Below are 15,998 nucleotides of genomic sequence, written 5' to 3'. Positions count from 1 at the left end.
CGGATTCGGCCCCGCTCATTCGTCGGAGTGACCGCCCGACGCGGGCATCGCTAGATTAGCCGTGGCCCCGATCCTTCCCCATCGACAGCCTTTCGCCCCCTTCGCTCCGGCCTCTGAGGCGGCCGGTACCCCTTTCTTGGATGAGACAGAACCCTTGACGGGCCGTTCGCAGATTTTTGCCCGGGCATTGTTTACCGAGGCGGCCGGTACCATCCGTCTGCCTTGGATGGACCGCATCCGCAGATTTTCGTCCGGCCTTAGCTTAAGGAGACGGCCGTTGCCTCCGATCCTCCGGGCTAGAGCCGGGTGAGGTCGTCTCGAACCACGTGCCTGAAGGCCGCCTCGCGCCGGATTCGGCCCCGCTCATTCGTCGGAGTGACCGCCCGACGCGGGCATCGCTAGATTAGCCGTGGCCCCGATCCTTCCCCATCGACAGCCTTTCGCCCCCTTCGCTCCGGCCTCTGAGGCGGCCGGTACCCCTTTCTTGGATGAGACAGAACCCTTGACGGGCCGTTCGCAGATTTTTGCCCGGCCTGTGTTTAAGGAGGCGGCCGGTACCTCCCTCCTTGGATGACCAACAACCCTTGACGGGCCATTCGCAGATTTTTGCCCGGCCTGTGTTTAAGGAGGCGGCCGGTACCTCCCTCCTTGGATGACCAACAACCCTTGACGGGCCATTCGCAGATTTTTGCCCGGCCTGTGTTTAAGGAGGCGGCCGGTACCTCCCTCCTTGGATGACCTTCTACCCTTGACGGGCCATTCGCAGATTTTTGCCCGGCCTGTGTTTAAGGAGGCGGCCGGTACCTCCCACCTTGGATGACCCACTACCCTTGACGGGCCCATTCGCAGATTTTTGCCCGGCCTGTGTTTAAGGAGGCGGCCGGTACCTCCCACCTTGGATGACCCACTACCCTTGACGGGCCCATTCGCAGATTTTTGCCCGGCCTGTGTTTAGGGAGGCGACCGGTCCTCCGTAGCTTGATCGGATTTCCCTTCCGGCCTGTGTTTAAGGAGGCGGCCGGTCCTCCGTAGCTTGACCGGATTTCCCTTCCAGCCTGTGTTTAAGGAGGCGGCTGGTCCTCCCCGGTCGGTTGCCAAGCGACCGGGACCCGCAAGTGGGCAGGAACCGTCCACCCAACGCCGGCGAGCCGGGGCCGGTGGGGGCCCTACCAAGGCGGGTCTAACTTCAGGCGGTGCAAACGGGGGAGGGGGGTAAGGACGGCTGCCGGGAGCAGACAGCCGTCCCCGGGAGGGGGTAGTAGCTTCGCGGCGGCCGCCGGGAGCAGACGGCCGTCCGCGCATTCTGCCAATGCCTGTAGGACTTTGAATATTTCACAGCCGTGCCGTGGCACTTAGAAAATTTTTCAGAGACGTGGCACTTAGAAAGTTTTTCAGAGATGTGGCACTTTGAAAGTTTTTGAGAGATGTGGCACTTAGAAATTTTTTGAGAGATGTGGCACTTAGAAATTTTTTGAGAGATGTGGCACTTAGAAATTTTTTGAGAGATGTGGCACTTTGAAAATTTTTGAGAAATGTGGCACTTAGAAAATTTTCTCTCTCTCTCTGGAAGTGCCGTGCCTTCTTCAGTTCTGCTATCCGAGCAGGGGACGCTTGCTGGCGGCCGTTACCAGCGCTCGGACCAGGCCCAATTGATTTGCATGGAAAACAATTGCGTCCCCCATGCTCGTTCTGACTATATTTTGCGAAAGGGGGGTAAAGTGATGAGTACACTAAGTGGGGGGACCAACCCATGTACTCTAGAAAAAGTACATGGGTTGACAAAAGACCAGTTGGTAATGCACCCCTGGTACCCAAACCCCTGGTACCTTTAGGCACTTAGAAAAAATTTCGCCCAAATTTGGAGGTCGCTCCAGGGGAAGAGGCCGAATTTTCGCCTATTACGGCCGACCGCGGGAACCAGCCGAGGCGGACGCTTTTCGGCGCAAGAGCCGTTGGCACTTAGAAAATATTCGCTAAACTTCAAAGGACCTCCAGGGGAAGAGGCCGAATTGTCACTTTTTCTGGCCGACATCGGGAACCAGCCGAGTCGGACTCTTTACGGCGGAGCAGCCGTTGGCACTTAGAAAATATTCGCCAAACTCGGCCGGACTTCCAGGGGAAGAGGCCGAATTGTCACTTGTTCTGCCCGACATCGGGAACCAGCCGAGTCGGACACTTTAAGGCGGAGCAGCCGTTGGCACTTAGAAAATATTCGCCAAACTTGAACGGACCTCCAGGGGAAGAGGCCGAATTTTCACCTGTTCTGGCCGACATCGGGAACCAGCCGAGTCGGACGCTTTACGGCGGAGCAGCCGTTGGCACTTAGAAAATATTCGTTAAACTTGAAAGGACCTCCAGGGGAAGAGGCCGAATTGTCACTTGTTCTGGCCGACATCGGGAACCAGCCGAGTCGGACGCTTTAAGGCGGAGCAGCCGTTGGCACTCAGAAAATATTCGTTAAACTTGAAAAGACCTCCAGGGGAAGAGGCCGAATTGTCACTTCTTCTGGCCGACATCGGGAACCAGCCGAGTCGGGCCCTTTAAGGCTGAGCAGCCGTTGGCACTTAGGAAATATTTGCCTTAACTCGGCCGGACTTCCAGGGGAAGAGGCCGGATTTTCACTTGTTCTGGCCGACATCGGGAACCAGCCGAGTCGGACGCTTTAAGGCGGAGCAGCCGTTGGCACTTAGAAAATATTCCCCAAACTTGAACGGACCTCCAGGGGAAGAGGCCGAATTTTCACTTGTTCTGGCCGACATCGGGAACCAGCCGAGTCGGACGCTTTACGGCGGAGCAGCCGTTGGCACTTAGAAAATATTCGTTAAACTTCAACTGACCTCCAGGGGAAGAGGCCGAATTTTCACTTGTTCTGGCCGACATCGGGAACCAGCCGAGTCGGACGCTTTACGGCGGAGCAGCCGTTGGCACTTAGAAAATATTCGTTAAACTTCAACTGACCTCCAGGGGAAGAGGCCGAATTTTCACTTGTTCTGGCCGACATCGGGAACCAGCCGAGTCGGACGCTTTACGGCGGAGCAGCCGTTGGCACTTAGAAAATATTCGTTAAACTTGAACGGACCTCCAGGGGAAGAGGCCGAATTTTCACTTGTTCTGGCCGACATCGGGAACCAGCCGAGTCGGACGCTTTACGGCGGAGCAGCCGTTGGCACTTAGAAAATATTCGTTAAACTTCAACTGACCTCCAGGGGAAGAGGCCGAATTTTCACTTGTTCTGGCCGACATCGGGAACCAGCCGAGTCGGACCCTTTACGGCGGAACAGCCGTTGGCACTTAGGAAATATTTGCCTTAACTTGGCCGCACTTCCAGGGGAAGAGGCCGAATTTTCACTTGTTCTGGCCGACATCGGGAACCAGCCGAGTCGGACGCTTTACGGCGGAGCAGCCGTTGGCACTTAGAAAATATTCGTTAAACTTCAACTGACCTCCAGGGGAAGAGGCCGAATTTCCACTTATTCTGGCCGACATCGGGAACCAGCCGAGTCGGACGCTTTACGGCGGAGCAGCCGTTGGCACTTAGGAAATATTCGCCAAACTTGGCCGCACTTCCAGGGGAAGAGGCCGAATTTCCACTTGTTCTGGCCGACATCGGGAACCAGCCGAGACGGACGCTTTACGGCGGAGCAGCCGTTGGCACTTAGAAAATATTCGTTAATCTTGAACGGACCTCCAGGGGAAGAGGCCGAATATTCACTTGTTCTGGCCGACATCGGGAACCAGCCGAGTCGGACGCTTTTCGGCGCAAGAGCCGTTGGCACTTAGGAAATATTCGCCGAACTCGGCCGGACTTCCAGGGGAAGAGGCCGAATTTTCACTTGTTCTGGCCGAAATCGGGAACCAGCCGAGTCGGACTCTTTACGGCGGAGCAGCCGTTGGCACTTAGGAAATATTTGCCAAAATGTTCCGGACCTCCAGGGGAAGAGGCCGAATATTCACTTGTTCTGGCCGACATCGGGAACCAGCCGAGTCGGACACTTTACGGCGGAGCAGCCGTTGGCACTTAGGAAATATTCGTTAAACTTCAACTGACCTCCAGGGGAAGAGGCCGAATTTTCACTTGTTCTGGCCGACATCGGGAACCAGCCGAGTCGGTCTCTTTACGGCGGAGCAGCCGTTGGCACTTAGGAAATATTCGCCGAACTTGGCCGGACTTCCAGGGGAAGAGGCCGGATTTTCACTTGTTCTGGCCGACATCGGGAACCAGCCGAGTCGGACACTTTACGGCGGAGCAGCCGTTGGCACTTAGGAAATATTTGCCAAAATGTTCCGGACCTCCAGGGGAAGAGGCCGAATATTCACTTGTTCTGGCCGACATCGGGAACCAGCCGAGTCGGACACTTTAAGGCTGAGCAGCCGTTGGCACTTAGGAAATATTCGCCTTAACTCGGCCGGACTTCCAGGGGAAGAGGCCGGATTTTCACTTGTTCTGGCCGACATCGGGAACCAGCCGAGTCGGACCCTTTAAGGCTGAGCAGCCGTTGGCACTTAGGAAATATTTGCCTTAACTCGGCCGGACTTCCAGGGGAAGAGGCCGATTTTTCACTTGTTCTGGCCGACCGGGGGAACCAGCCGAGTCGGACACTTTACGGCGGAGCAGCCGTTGGCACTTAGGAAATATTCGCCAAAATGTTCCGGACCTCCAGGGGAAGAGGCCGAATTTTCACTTGTTCTGGCCGACCGGGGGAACCAGCCGAGGCGGACACTTTACGGCGGAGCAGCCGTTGGCACTTTGAAAATATTCGCCAAAATGTTCCGGACCTCCAGGGGAAGAGGCCGAATTTTCACTTGTTCTGGCCGACCGGGGGAACCAGCCGAGGCGGACACTTTACGGCGGAGCAGCCGTTGGCACTTTGAAAATATTCGCCAAAATGTTCCGGACCTCCAGGGGAAGAGGCCGAATTTTCGCTCGTTCGGGCCGACCGGGAGAACCAGCCGAGGCGGACACTTTACGGCGGTTGAGCCGTTGGCACTTAGAAATTATTCAGACTTCCATAAACACACATCGGCCTTTTGCCGTCACTGCCCGGGATGGGCACCGTGGTAGCTAGGACAGTTCGTGTGACAGCTTCCGCTGGCACTTAGACAATTTTTAAAATGAAAATAAACAGTTCTGCACATACGTGCCGACTATATTTTGCGAAAGGGGGGTAAAGTGATGAGTACACTAAGTGGGGGGACCAAGTACATAAAGCCTACCCCTGGTACCTCAGAGAGGCCGAATTGACACATTTTGTGTCCGACCGCGGGAACCAGCCGAGGCGGACGCTTTTCGGCGCAAGAGCCGTTGGCACTTAGAAAATATTCGTTAATCTTGAACGGACCTCCAGGGGAAGAGGCCGAATTTTCACTTGTTCTGGCCGACATCGGGAACCAGCCGAGTCGGACTCTTTACGGCGGAACAGCCGTTGGCACTTAGAAAATATTCGTTAAACTTCAACTGACCTCCAGGGGAAGAGGCCGAATTTCCACTTGTTCTGGTCGACATCGGGAACCAGCCGAGTCGGACGCTTTACGGCGGAGCAGCCGTTGGCACTTAGAAAATATTCGTTAAACTTCAACTGACCTCCAGGGGAAGAGGCCGAATTTTCACTTGTTCTGGCCGACATCGGGAACCAGCCGAGTCGGACGCTTTACGGCGGAGCAGCCGTTGGCACTTAGAAAATATTCGTTAAACTTCAACTGACCTCCAGGGGAAGAGGCCGAATTTTCACTTGTTCTGGCCGACATCGGGAACCAGCCGAGTCGGACGCTTTACGGCGGAGCAGCCGTTGGCACTTAGAAAATATTCGTTAAACTTCAACTGACCTCCAGGGGAAGAGGCCGGATTTTCACTTGTTCTGGCCGACATCGGGAACCAGCCGAGTCGGACCCTTTACGGCGGAGCAGCCGTTGGCACTTAGAAAATATTCGTTAAACTTGAACGGACCTCCAGGGGAAGAGGCCGAATTTTCACTTGTTCTGGCCGACATCGGGAACCAGCCGAGTCGGACGCTTTACGGCGGAGCAGCCGTTGGCACTTAGGAAATATTCGCCAAACTTGGCCGCACTTCCAGGGGAAGAGGCCGAATTTCCACTTGTTCTGGCCGACATCGGGAACCAGCCGAGACGGACGCTTTACGGCGGAGCAGCCGTTGGCACTTAGAAAATATTCGTTAATCTTGAACGGACCTCCAGGGGAAGAGGCCGAATATTCACTTGTTCTGGCCGACATCGGGAACCAGCCGAGTCGGACGCTTTTCGGCGCAAGAGCCGTTGGCACTTAGGAAATATTCGCCGAACTCGGCCGGACTTCCAGGGGAAGAGGCCGAATTTTCACTTGTTCTGGCCGAAATCGGGAACCAGCCGAGTCGGACTCTTTACGGCGGAGCAGCCGTTGGCACTTAGGAAATATTTGCCAAAATGTTCCGGACCTCCAGGGGAAGAGGCCGAATATTCACTTGTTCTGGCCGACATCGGGAACCAGCCGAGTCGGACACTTTACGGCGGAGCAGCCGTTGGCACTTAGGAAATATTCGTTAAACTTCAACTGACCTCCAGGGGAAGAGGCCGAATTTTCACTTGTTCTGGCCGACATCGGGAACCAGCCGAGTCGGTCTCTTTACGGCGGAGCAGCCGTTGGCCCTTAGGAAATATTCGCCAAAATGTTCCGGACCTCCAGGGGAAGAGGCCGAATTTTCGCTCGTTCGGGCCGACCGGGAGAACCAGCCGGGTCGGACACGTTACGGCGCAACAGCCGTTAGCACTTAGAAAATATTTGCCAAAATGTTCCGGACCTCCAGGGGAAGAGGCCGAATATTCACTTGTTCTGGCCGACATCGGGAACCAGCCGAGTCGGACACTTTAAGGCTGAGCAGCCGTTGGCACTTAGGAAATATTCGCCTTAACTCGGCCGGACTTCCAGGGGAAGAGGCCGGATTTTCACTTGTTCTGGCCGACATCGGGAACCAGCCGAGTCGGACTCTTTACGGCGGAACAGCCGTTGGCACTTAGGAAATATTTGCCTTAACTCGGCCGGACTTCCAGGGGAAGAGGCCGGATTTTCACTTGTTCTGGCCGACATCGGGAACCAGCCGAGTCGGACTCTTTACGGCGGAACAGCCGTTGGCACTTAGGAAATATTCGCCTTAACTCGGCCGGACTTCCAGGGGAAGAGGCCGGATTTTCACTTGTTCTGGCCGACATCGGGAACCAGCCGAGTCGGACACTTTAAGGCTGAGCAGCCGTTGGCACTTAGGAAATATTTGCCAAAATGTTCCGGACCTCCAGGGGAAGAGGCCGGATTTTCACTTGTTCTGGCCGACATCGGGAACCAGCCGAGTCGGACTCTTTACGGCGGAACAGCCGTTGGCACTTAGGAAATATTCGCCGAACTCGGCCGGACTTCCAGGGGAAGAGGCCGATTTTTCACTTGTTCTGGCCGACATCGGGAACCAGCCGAGTCGGACCCTTTACGGCGGAACAGCCGTTGGCACTTAGGAAATATTTGCCTTAACTCGGCCGGACTTCCAGGGGAAGAGGCCGGATTTTCACTTGTTCTGGCCGACCGGGGGAACCGGCCGAGTCGGACACTTTACGGCGGAGCAGCCGTTGGCACTTAGGAAATATTTGCCAAAATGTTCCGGACCTCCAGGGGAAGAGGCCGAATTTTCACTTGTTCTGGCCGACCGGGTGAACCGGCCGAGGCGGACACTTTACGGCGGAGCAGCCGTTGGCACTTAGGAAATATTCGCCAAAATGTTCCGGACCTCCAGGGGAAGAGGCCGAATTTTCACTTGTTCTGGCCGACCGGGGGAACCAGCCGAGGCGGACACTTTACGGCGGAGCACCCGTTGGCACTTAGAAAATATTCGCCAAAATGTTCCGGACCTCCAGGGAAAGAGGCCGAATTTTCGCTCGTTCGGGCCGACCGGGAGAACCGGCCGAGGCGGACACTTTACGGCGGTTGAGCCGTTGGCACTTAGAAATTATTCAGACTTCCATCAAACACACATCGGCCTTTTGCCGTCACTGCCCGGGATGGGCACCGTGGTAGCTCGGACAGTTCGTGTGACAGCTTCCGCTGGCACTTAGACAATTTTTAAAATGAAAATAAACAGTTCTGCACATACGTGCCGACTATATTTTGCGAAAGGGGGGTAAAGTGATGAGTACACTAAGTGGGGGGACCAAGTACATAAAGCCTACCCCTGGTACCTCAGAGAGGCCGAATTGACACATTTTGTGTCCGACCGCGGGAACCAGCCGAGGCGGACGCTTTTCGGCGCAAGAGCCGTTGGCACTTAGAAAATATTCGTTAATCTTGAACGGACCTCCAGGGGAAGAGGCCGAATTTTCACTTGTTCTGGCCGACATCGGGAACCAGCCGAGTCGGACGCTTTACGGCGGAGCAGCCGTTGGCACTTAGGAAATATTCGTTAATCTTGAACGGACCTCCAGGGGAAGAGGCCGAATTTTCACTTGTTCTGGCCGACATCGGGAACCAGCCGAGTCGGACGCTTTACGGCGGAGCAGCCGTTGGCACTTAGAAAATATTCGTTAAACTTCAACTGACCTCCAGGGGAAGAGGCCGAATTTCCACTTGTTCTGGCCGACATCGGGAACCAGCCGAGTCGGACGCTTTACGGCGGAAGAGCCGATGGCACTTAGAAAATATTCGTTAAACTTGACAGGACCTCCAGGGGAAGAGGCCGAATTTTCGCTCGTTCAGGCCGACCGGAGGAACCGGCCGAGTCGGACACCTTACGGCGGAAGAGCCGATGGCACTTAGAAAATATTCGCCAAAATGTTCCGGACCTCCAGGGGAAGAGGCCGAATTTTCACTTGTTCAGGCCGACCGGAGGAACCGGCCGAGTCGGACACCTTACGGCGGAAGAGCCGATGGCACTTAGAAAATATTCGTTAAACTTGACAGGACCTCCAGGGGAAGAGGCCGAATTTTCGCTCGTTCAGGCCGACCGGAGGAACCGGCCGAGTCGGACACCTTACGGCGGAAGAGCCGATGGCACTTAGAAAATATTCGCCAAAATGTTCCGGACCTCCAGGGGAAGAGGCCGAATTTTCACTTGTTCAGGCCGACCGGAGGAACCAGCCGGGTCGGACACGTAACGGCGGAAGAGCCGATGGCACTTAGAAAATATTCGTTAAACTTGACAGGACCTCCAGGGGAAGAGGCCGAATTTTCGCTCGTTCGGGCCGACCGGAGGAACCGGCCGGGTCGGACACGTTACGGCGGAACAGCCGTTGGCACTTAGAAAATATTCGTCAAAGTCGTCCGGACCTCCAGGGGAAGAGGCCGAATTTTCGCTCGTTCGGGCCGACCGGAGGAACCAGCCGGGTCGGACACTTTACGGCGCAACAGCCGTTCGCACTTAGAAAATATTCGCCAAAGTCGTCCGGACCTCCAGGGGAAGAGGCCGAATTTTCGCTTGTTCAAGCCGACCGGAGGAACCAGCCGGGTCGGGAACGTTACGGCGCAACAGCCGTTGGCACTTTGAAAATATTCGCCAAAATGTTCCGGACCTCCAGGGGAAGAGGCCGAATTTTCGCTCGTTCGGGCCGACCGGAGGAACCAGCCGGGTCGGACACGTTACGGCGCAACAGCCGTTCGCACTTAGAAAATATTCGCCAAAGTCGTCCGGACCTCCAGGGGAAGAGGCCGAATTTTCGCTCGTTCGGGCCGACCGGAGGAACCAGCCGGGTCGGACACGTTACGGCGCAACAGCCGTTGGCACTTTGAAAATATTCGCCAAAATGTTCCGGACCTCCAGGGGAAGAGGCCGAATTTTCGCTCGTTCGGGCCGACCGGAGGAACCGGCCGGGTCGGACACTTTACGGCGCAACAGCCGTTCGCACTTAGAAAATATTCGCCAAAATGTTCCGGACCTCCAGGGGAAGAGGCCGAATTTTCGCTCGTTCGGGCCGACCGGAGGAACCGGCCGGGTCGGACACGTTACGGCGGAACAGCCGTTGGCACTTAGAAAATATTCGTCAAAGTCGTCCGGACCTCCAGGGGAAGAGGCCGAATTTTCGCTCGTTCGGGCCGACCGGAGGAACCAGCCGGGTCGGACACTTTACGGCGCAACAGCCGTTCGCACTTAGAAAATATTCGCCAAAATGTTCCGGACCTCCAGGGGAAGAGGCCGAATTTTCGCTCGTTCGGGCCGACCGGAGGAACCGGCCGGGTCGGACACGTTACGGCGGAACAGCCGTTGGCACTTAGAAAATATTCGTCAAAGTCGTCCGGACCTCCAGGGGAAGAGGCCGAATTTTCGCTCGTTCGGGCCGACCGGAGGAACCAGCCGGGTCGGACACGTTACGGTGCAACAGCCGTTCGCACTTAGAAAATATTCGCCAAAGTCGTCCGGACCTCCAGGGGAAGAGGCCGAATTTTCGCTCGTTCGGGACGACCGGAGGAACCAGCCGGGTCGGACACGTTACGGCGCAACAGCCGTTCGCACTTAGAAAATATTCGCCAAAGTCGTCCGGACCTCCAGGGGGAAGAGGCCGAATTTTCGCTTGTTCGGGCCGACCGGAGGAACCAGCCGGGTCGGACACGTTACGGCGCAACAGCCGTTGGCACTTTGAAAATATTCGCCAAAATGTTCCGGACCTCCAGGGGAAGAGGCCGAATTTTCGCTCGTTCGGGCCGACCGGAGGAACCAGCCGGGTCGGACACGTTACGGCGCAACAGCCGTTGGCACTTAGAAAATATTCGTTAAACTTCACAGGACCTCCAGGGGAAGAGGCCGAATTTTCGCTCGTTCGGGCCGACCGGAGGAACCAGCCGGGTCGGACACGTTACGGCGCAACAGCCGTTGGCACTTTGAAAATATTCGCCAAAGTCGTCCGGACCTCCAGGGGAAGAGGCCGAATTTTCGCTCGTTCGGGCCGACCGGAGGAACCAGCCGGGTCGGACACTTTACGGCGGAGCAGCCGTTGGCACTTTGAAAATATTCGCCAAAATGTTCCGGACCTCCAGGGGAAGAGGCCGAATTTTCGCTCGTTCGGGCCGACCGGAGGAACCGGCCGGGTCGGACACTTTACGGCGCAACAGCCGTTCGCACTTAGAAAATATTCGCCAAAATGTTCCGGACCTCCAGGGGAAGAGGCCGAATTTTCGCTCGTTCGGGCCGACCGGAGGAACCAGCCGGGTCGGACACGTTACGGCGCAACAGCCGTTCGCACTTAGAAAATATTCGCCAAAGTCGTCCGGACCTCCAGGGGAAGAGGCCGAATTTTCGCTTGTTCAAGCCGACCGGAGGAACCAGCCGGGTCGGACACGTTACGGCGCAACAGCCGTTGGCACTTTGAAAATATTCGCCAAAATGTTCCGGACCTCCAGGGGAAGAGGCCGAATTTTCGCTCGTTCGGGCCGACCGGAGGAACCAGCCGGGTCGGACACGTTACGGCGCAACAGCCGTTCGCACTTAGAAAATATTCGCCAAAGTCGTCCGGACCTCCAGGGGAAGAGGCCGAATTTTCGCTCGTTCGGGCCGACCGGAGGAACCAGCCGGGTCGGACACGTTACGGCGCAACAGCCGTTGGCACTTTGAAAATATTCGCCAAAATGTTCCGGACCTCCAGGGGAAGAGGCCGAATTTTCGCTCGTTCGGGCCGACCGGAGGAACCGGCCGGGTCGGACACTTTACGGCGCAACAGCCGTTCGCACTTAGAAAATATTCGCCAAAATGTTCCGGACCTCCAGGGGAAGAGGCCGAATTTTCGCTCGTTCGGGCCGACCGGAGGAACCGGCCGGGTCGGACACGTTACGGCGGAACAGCCGTTGGCACTTAGAAAATATTCGTCAAAGTCGTCCGGACCTCCAGGGGAAGAGGCCGAATTTTCGCTCGTTCGGGCCGACCGGAGGAACCAGCCGGGTCGGACACTTTACGGCGCAACAGCCGTTCGCACTTAGAAAATATTCGCCAAAATGTTCCGGACCTCCAGGGGAAGAGGCCGAATTTTCGCTCGTTCGGGCCGACCGGAGGAACCGGCCGGGTCGGACACGTTACGGCGGAACAGCCGTTGGCACTTAGAAAATATTCGTCAAAGTCGTCCGGACCTCCAGGGGAAGAGGCCGAATTTTCGCTCGTTCGGGCCGACCGGAGGAACCAGCCGGGTCGGACACGTTACGGTGCAACAGCCGTTCGCACTTAGAAAATATTCGCCAAAGTCGTCCGGACCTCCAGGGGAAGAGGCCGAATTTTCGCTCGTTCGGGACGACCGGAGGAACCAGCCGGGTCGGACACGTTACGGCGCAACAGCCGTTCGCACTTAGAAAATATTCGCCAAAGTCGTCCGGACCTCCAGGGGGAAGAGGCCGAATTTTCGCTTGTTCGGGCCGACCGGAGGAACCAGCCGGGTCGGACACGTTACGGCGCAACAGCCGTTGGCACTTAGGAAATATTCGCCAAAATGTTCCGGACCTCCAGGGGAAGAGGCCGAATTTTCGCTCGTTCGGGCCGACCGGAGGAACCAGCCGGGTCGGACACTTTACGGCGCAACAGCCGTTCGCACTTAGAAAATATTCGCCAAAGTCGTCCGGACCTCCAGGGGAAGAGGCCGAATTTTCGCTCGTTCGGGCCGACCGGAGGAACCAGCCGGGTCGGACACTTTACGGCGGAACAGCCGTTGGCACTTTGAAAATATTCGCCAAAATGTTCCGGACCTCCAGGGGAAGAGGCCGAATTTTCGCTCGTTCGGGCCGACCGGAGGAACCAGCCGGGTCGGACACCTTACGGCGCAACAGCCGTTGGCACTTTGAAAATATTCGTCAAAATGTTCCTGACCTCCAGGGGAAGAGGCCGAATTTTCGCTCGTTCGGGCCGACCGGAGGAACCAGCCGGGTCGGACACGTTACGGCGCAACAGCCGTTCGCACTTAGAAAATATTCGCCAAAGTCGTCCGGACCTCCAGGGGAAGAGGCCGAATTTTCGCTCGTTCGGGCCGACCGGAGGAACCAGCCGGGTCGGACACGTTACGGCGGAACAGCCGTTGGCACTTAGAAAATATTCGTTAAACTTCACAGGACCTCCAGGGGAAGAGGCCGAATTTTCGCTCGTTCGGGCCGACCGGAGGAACCAGCCGGGTCGGACACTTTACGGCGGAACAGCCGTTGGCACTTTGAAAATATTCGCCAAAATGTTCCGGACCTCCAGGGGAAGAGGCCGAATTTTCGCTCGTTCGGGCCGACATGGAGAACCAGCCGAGGCGGACACTTTACGGCGGTTGAGCCGTTGGCACTTAGAAATTATTCAGACTTCCATCAAACACACATCGGCCTTTTGCCGTCACTGCCCGGGATGGGCACCGTGGTAGCTCGGACAGTTCGTGTGACAGCTTCCGCTGGCACTTAGAAAATTTTTAAAATGAAAATAAACAGTTCTGCACATACGTGCCGACTATATTTTGCGAAAGGGGGGTAAAGTGATGAGTACACTAACTGGGGGGACCAAGTACATAAAGCCTACCCCTGGTACCTCAGAGAGGCCGAATTTTCGAATTCTGAGGCCGAGCTGGGGAACCAGACGAGGCGGACACTTTTCCGAGCGAGAGCCGATGGCACTTAGAAAATTTTCGGCTAAGTCGGCAGGACTTCCAGAGCGAGAGGCCGAATATTCGTCATCTGTGGCCGACCGGGGAACCAGCGGAGGCGGATAGGCGGTCACGGAGGTCCCGCCGGCTGGTCCGCGGGCCATTTTGGGTCCCGTAATTTAGCGGTCGCGGTCCGGAATCCACGCCGACCGGGGAACCAGCGGAGGCGGATAGGCGGTCACGGAGGTCCCGCCGGCTGGTCCGCGGGCCAATTTGGGTCCCGTAATTTAGCGGTCGCGGTCCGGAATCCACGCCGACCGGGGAACCAGCGGAGGCGGATAGGCGGTCACGGAGGTCCCGCCGGCTGGTCCGCGGGCCATTTTGGGTCCCGTAATTTAGCGGTCGCGGTCCGGAATCCACGCCGACCGGGGAACCAGCGGAGGCGGATAGGCGGTCACGGAGGTCCCGCCGGCTGGTCCGCGGGCCAATTTGGGTCCCGTAATTTAGCGGTCGCGGCCCGGAATTCGCGCCGGCCGGGGAACCAGCGCGGGCGGATAGGCGGTCACGGAGGTCCCGCCGGCTGGTCCGCGGGGGGAACTGCGCCCTCTGGCGGACACGCCATTGTAAATGAATGGGGTTTGGCACTTAGTGCATTTTTCGCCGAAGCCGACGAGCGCTCCGGGCGAGGAGGCCGGATTCTCGCCATCCGTGGCCGGCCGGGGAACCGGCCAAGGCGGATAGGCGGTCACGGGGGTCCCGCCGGCTGGTCCGCGGGCCAATTGGGGTCCCGTAAGTTAGCGGTCGCGGCCCGGAATCCGCGCCGGCCAGCAGCCACCGGGAGGCGGGTAGGCTGTCACGGAGGTCCCGCCAGCTGGTCCGCGGGCCAATTAGGGTCCCGTAAGTGAGCGGTCGCGGCCCGGAATCCACGCCGGCCAGCAGCCACCGCCAGGCGGGTAGGCTGTCACGGAGGTCCCGCCAGCTGGTCCGCGGGCCATTTAGGGTCCCGTAAGTTAGCGGTCGCGGCCCGGAATGCACGCCGGCCAGCAGCCACCGGCAGGCGGATAGGCGGTCACGGAGGTCCCGCCGGCCGGTCCGCTGGCCAATTACCTCCAGCCGAGCGGATATGAACTTTATTAGCACCTTCTACGAGATGGCGGAGCCTTATTCGACAACCAGCACCTCGGCTTAGCATTTTCCACGGCCCGCTGATCTTCCAGAAGACGTCCAGCCGGTTTCCTCCTCACATTTTAAGCCGGCCGAGGCTTCCGGCACCCCGGCTAAGCTTTCTCCACGGCCCGCTGAGCTTCCGAGGGACCTCCAGCCGGTTCTCCCGGTGCCTCGCGCCTCGCTTTGTGAGCCGGCCGAGGCTTCCAGCACCCCGGCTAAGCTTTCTCCACGGCCCGCTGAGCTTCCAGGGGACCTGCAGCCGGTTCTCCCGGTGCCTCGCGCCTCGCTTTGTGAGCCGGCCGAGGCTTCCAGCACCCCGGCTAAGCTTTCTCCACGGCCCGCTGAGCTTCCGAGGGACCTCCAGCCGGTTCTCCCGGTGCCTCCCGCCTCGCTTTGTGAGCCGGCCGAGGCTTCCAGCACCTCGGCCGAGCGTTTCCCACGGCCCGCTGAGCTTCCAGGGGACCTCCAGCCGGTTCTCCCGGTGCCTCGCGCCTCGCTTTGCGAGCCGGCCGAGGCTTCCAGCACCTCGGCTGAGCGTTTTCGGCGGCCCGTTGCTCTCCCGGAGGTCGCAACGGGGAGTTACCTCCCTCTCGCGGACACGGCGAGTAAATACACCGCCTCTCGCACTTGGCGCACACTCACTCGCATTGCTACGCCTCCCGTGGCACTTTAAGCGGCCGAACGGCGGGAGTAACTGCGACTCTCCTAAGGTAGGCTCACTTGACTATTTATTTATGTATTTATTTATTTTTGACGGTTCGCGGAGGCGATGACGCTCCGCGCGGGTAAACGGCGGGAGTAACTGTGACTCTCTTAAGGTAGGCTCACTTGACATTTATTTATTCATGTATTTATTTATTTTTGACGGTTCGCGGAGGCGATGACGCTCCGCGCGGGTAAACGGCGGGAGTAACTGTGACTCTCTTAAGGTAGGCTCACTTGACATTTATTTTGGCGGTTCGCGGAGGCGACCGGCACCGCCGGGAGGCCGTGCGCGCGCGCGCAGAGCGGCCGAATAACGCTCCGCCGGCCCCGGGTGATTACCGAGAGGCTCCCCGGCCTCGCGGAGCTCCGACGCTCCTCCGCGGGACCTCCGGCGGCCGGCGCGCTCGCGCACCACCCCCCGGCACCGCCGGGAGGCCGTGCGCGCGCGCGCAGAGCGGCCGAATAACGCTCCGCCGGCCCCGGGTGATTACCGAGAGGCTCCCCGGCCTCGCGGAGCTCCGACGCTCCTCCGCGGGACCTCCGGCGGCCGGCGCGCGCTCGCGCACCACCCCCCG

The sequence above is a fragment of the Syngnathus scovelli genome, unplaced genomic scaffold, assembly GCF_024217435.2.
Source record: "Syngnathus scovelli strain Florida unplaced genomic scaffold, RoL_Ssco_1.2 HiC_scaffold_174, whole genome shotgun sequence".
Lineage (NCBI taxonomy): Eukaryota > Metazoa > Chordata > Actinopteri > Syngnathiformes > Syngnathidae > Syngnathus > Syngnathus scovelli.
This window is presented reverse-complemented; position numbering follows the sequence as displayed.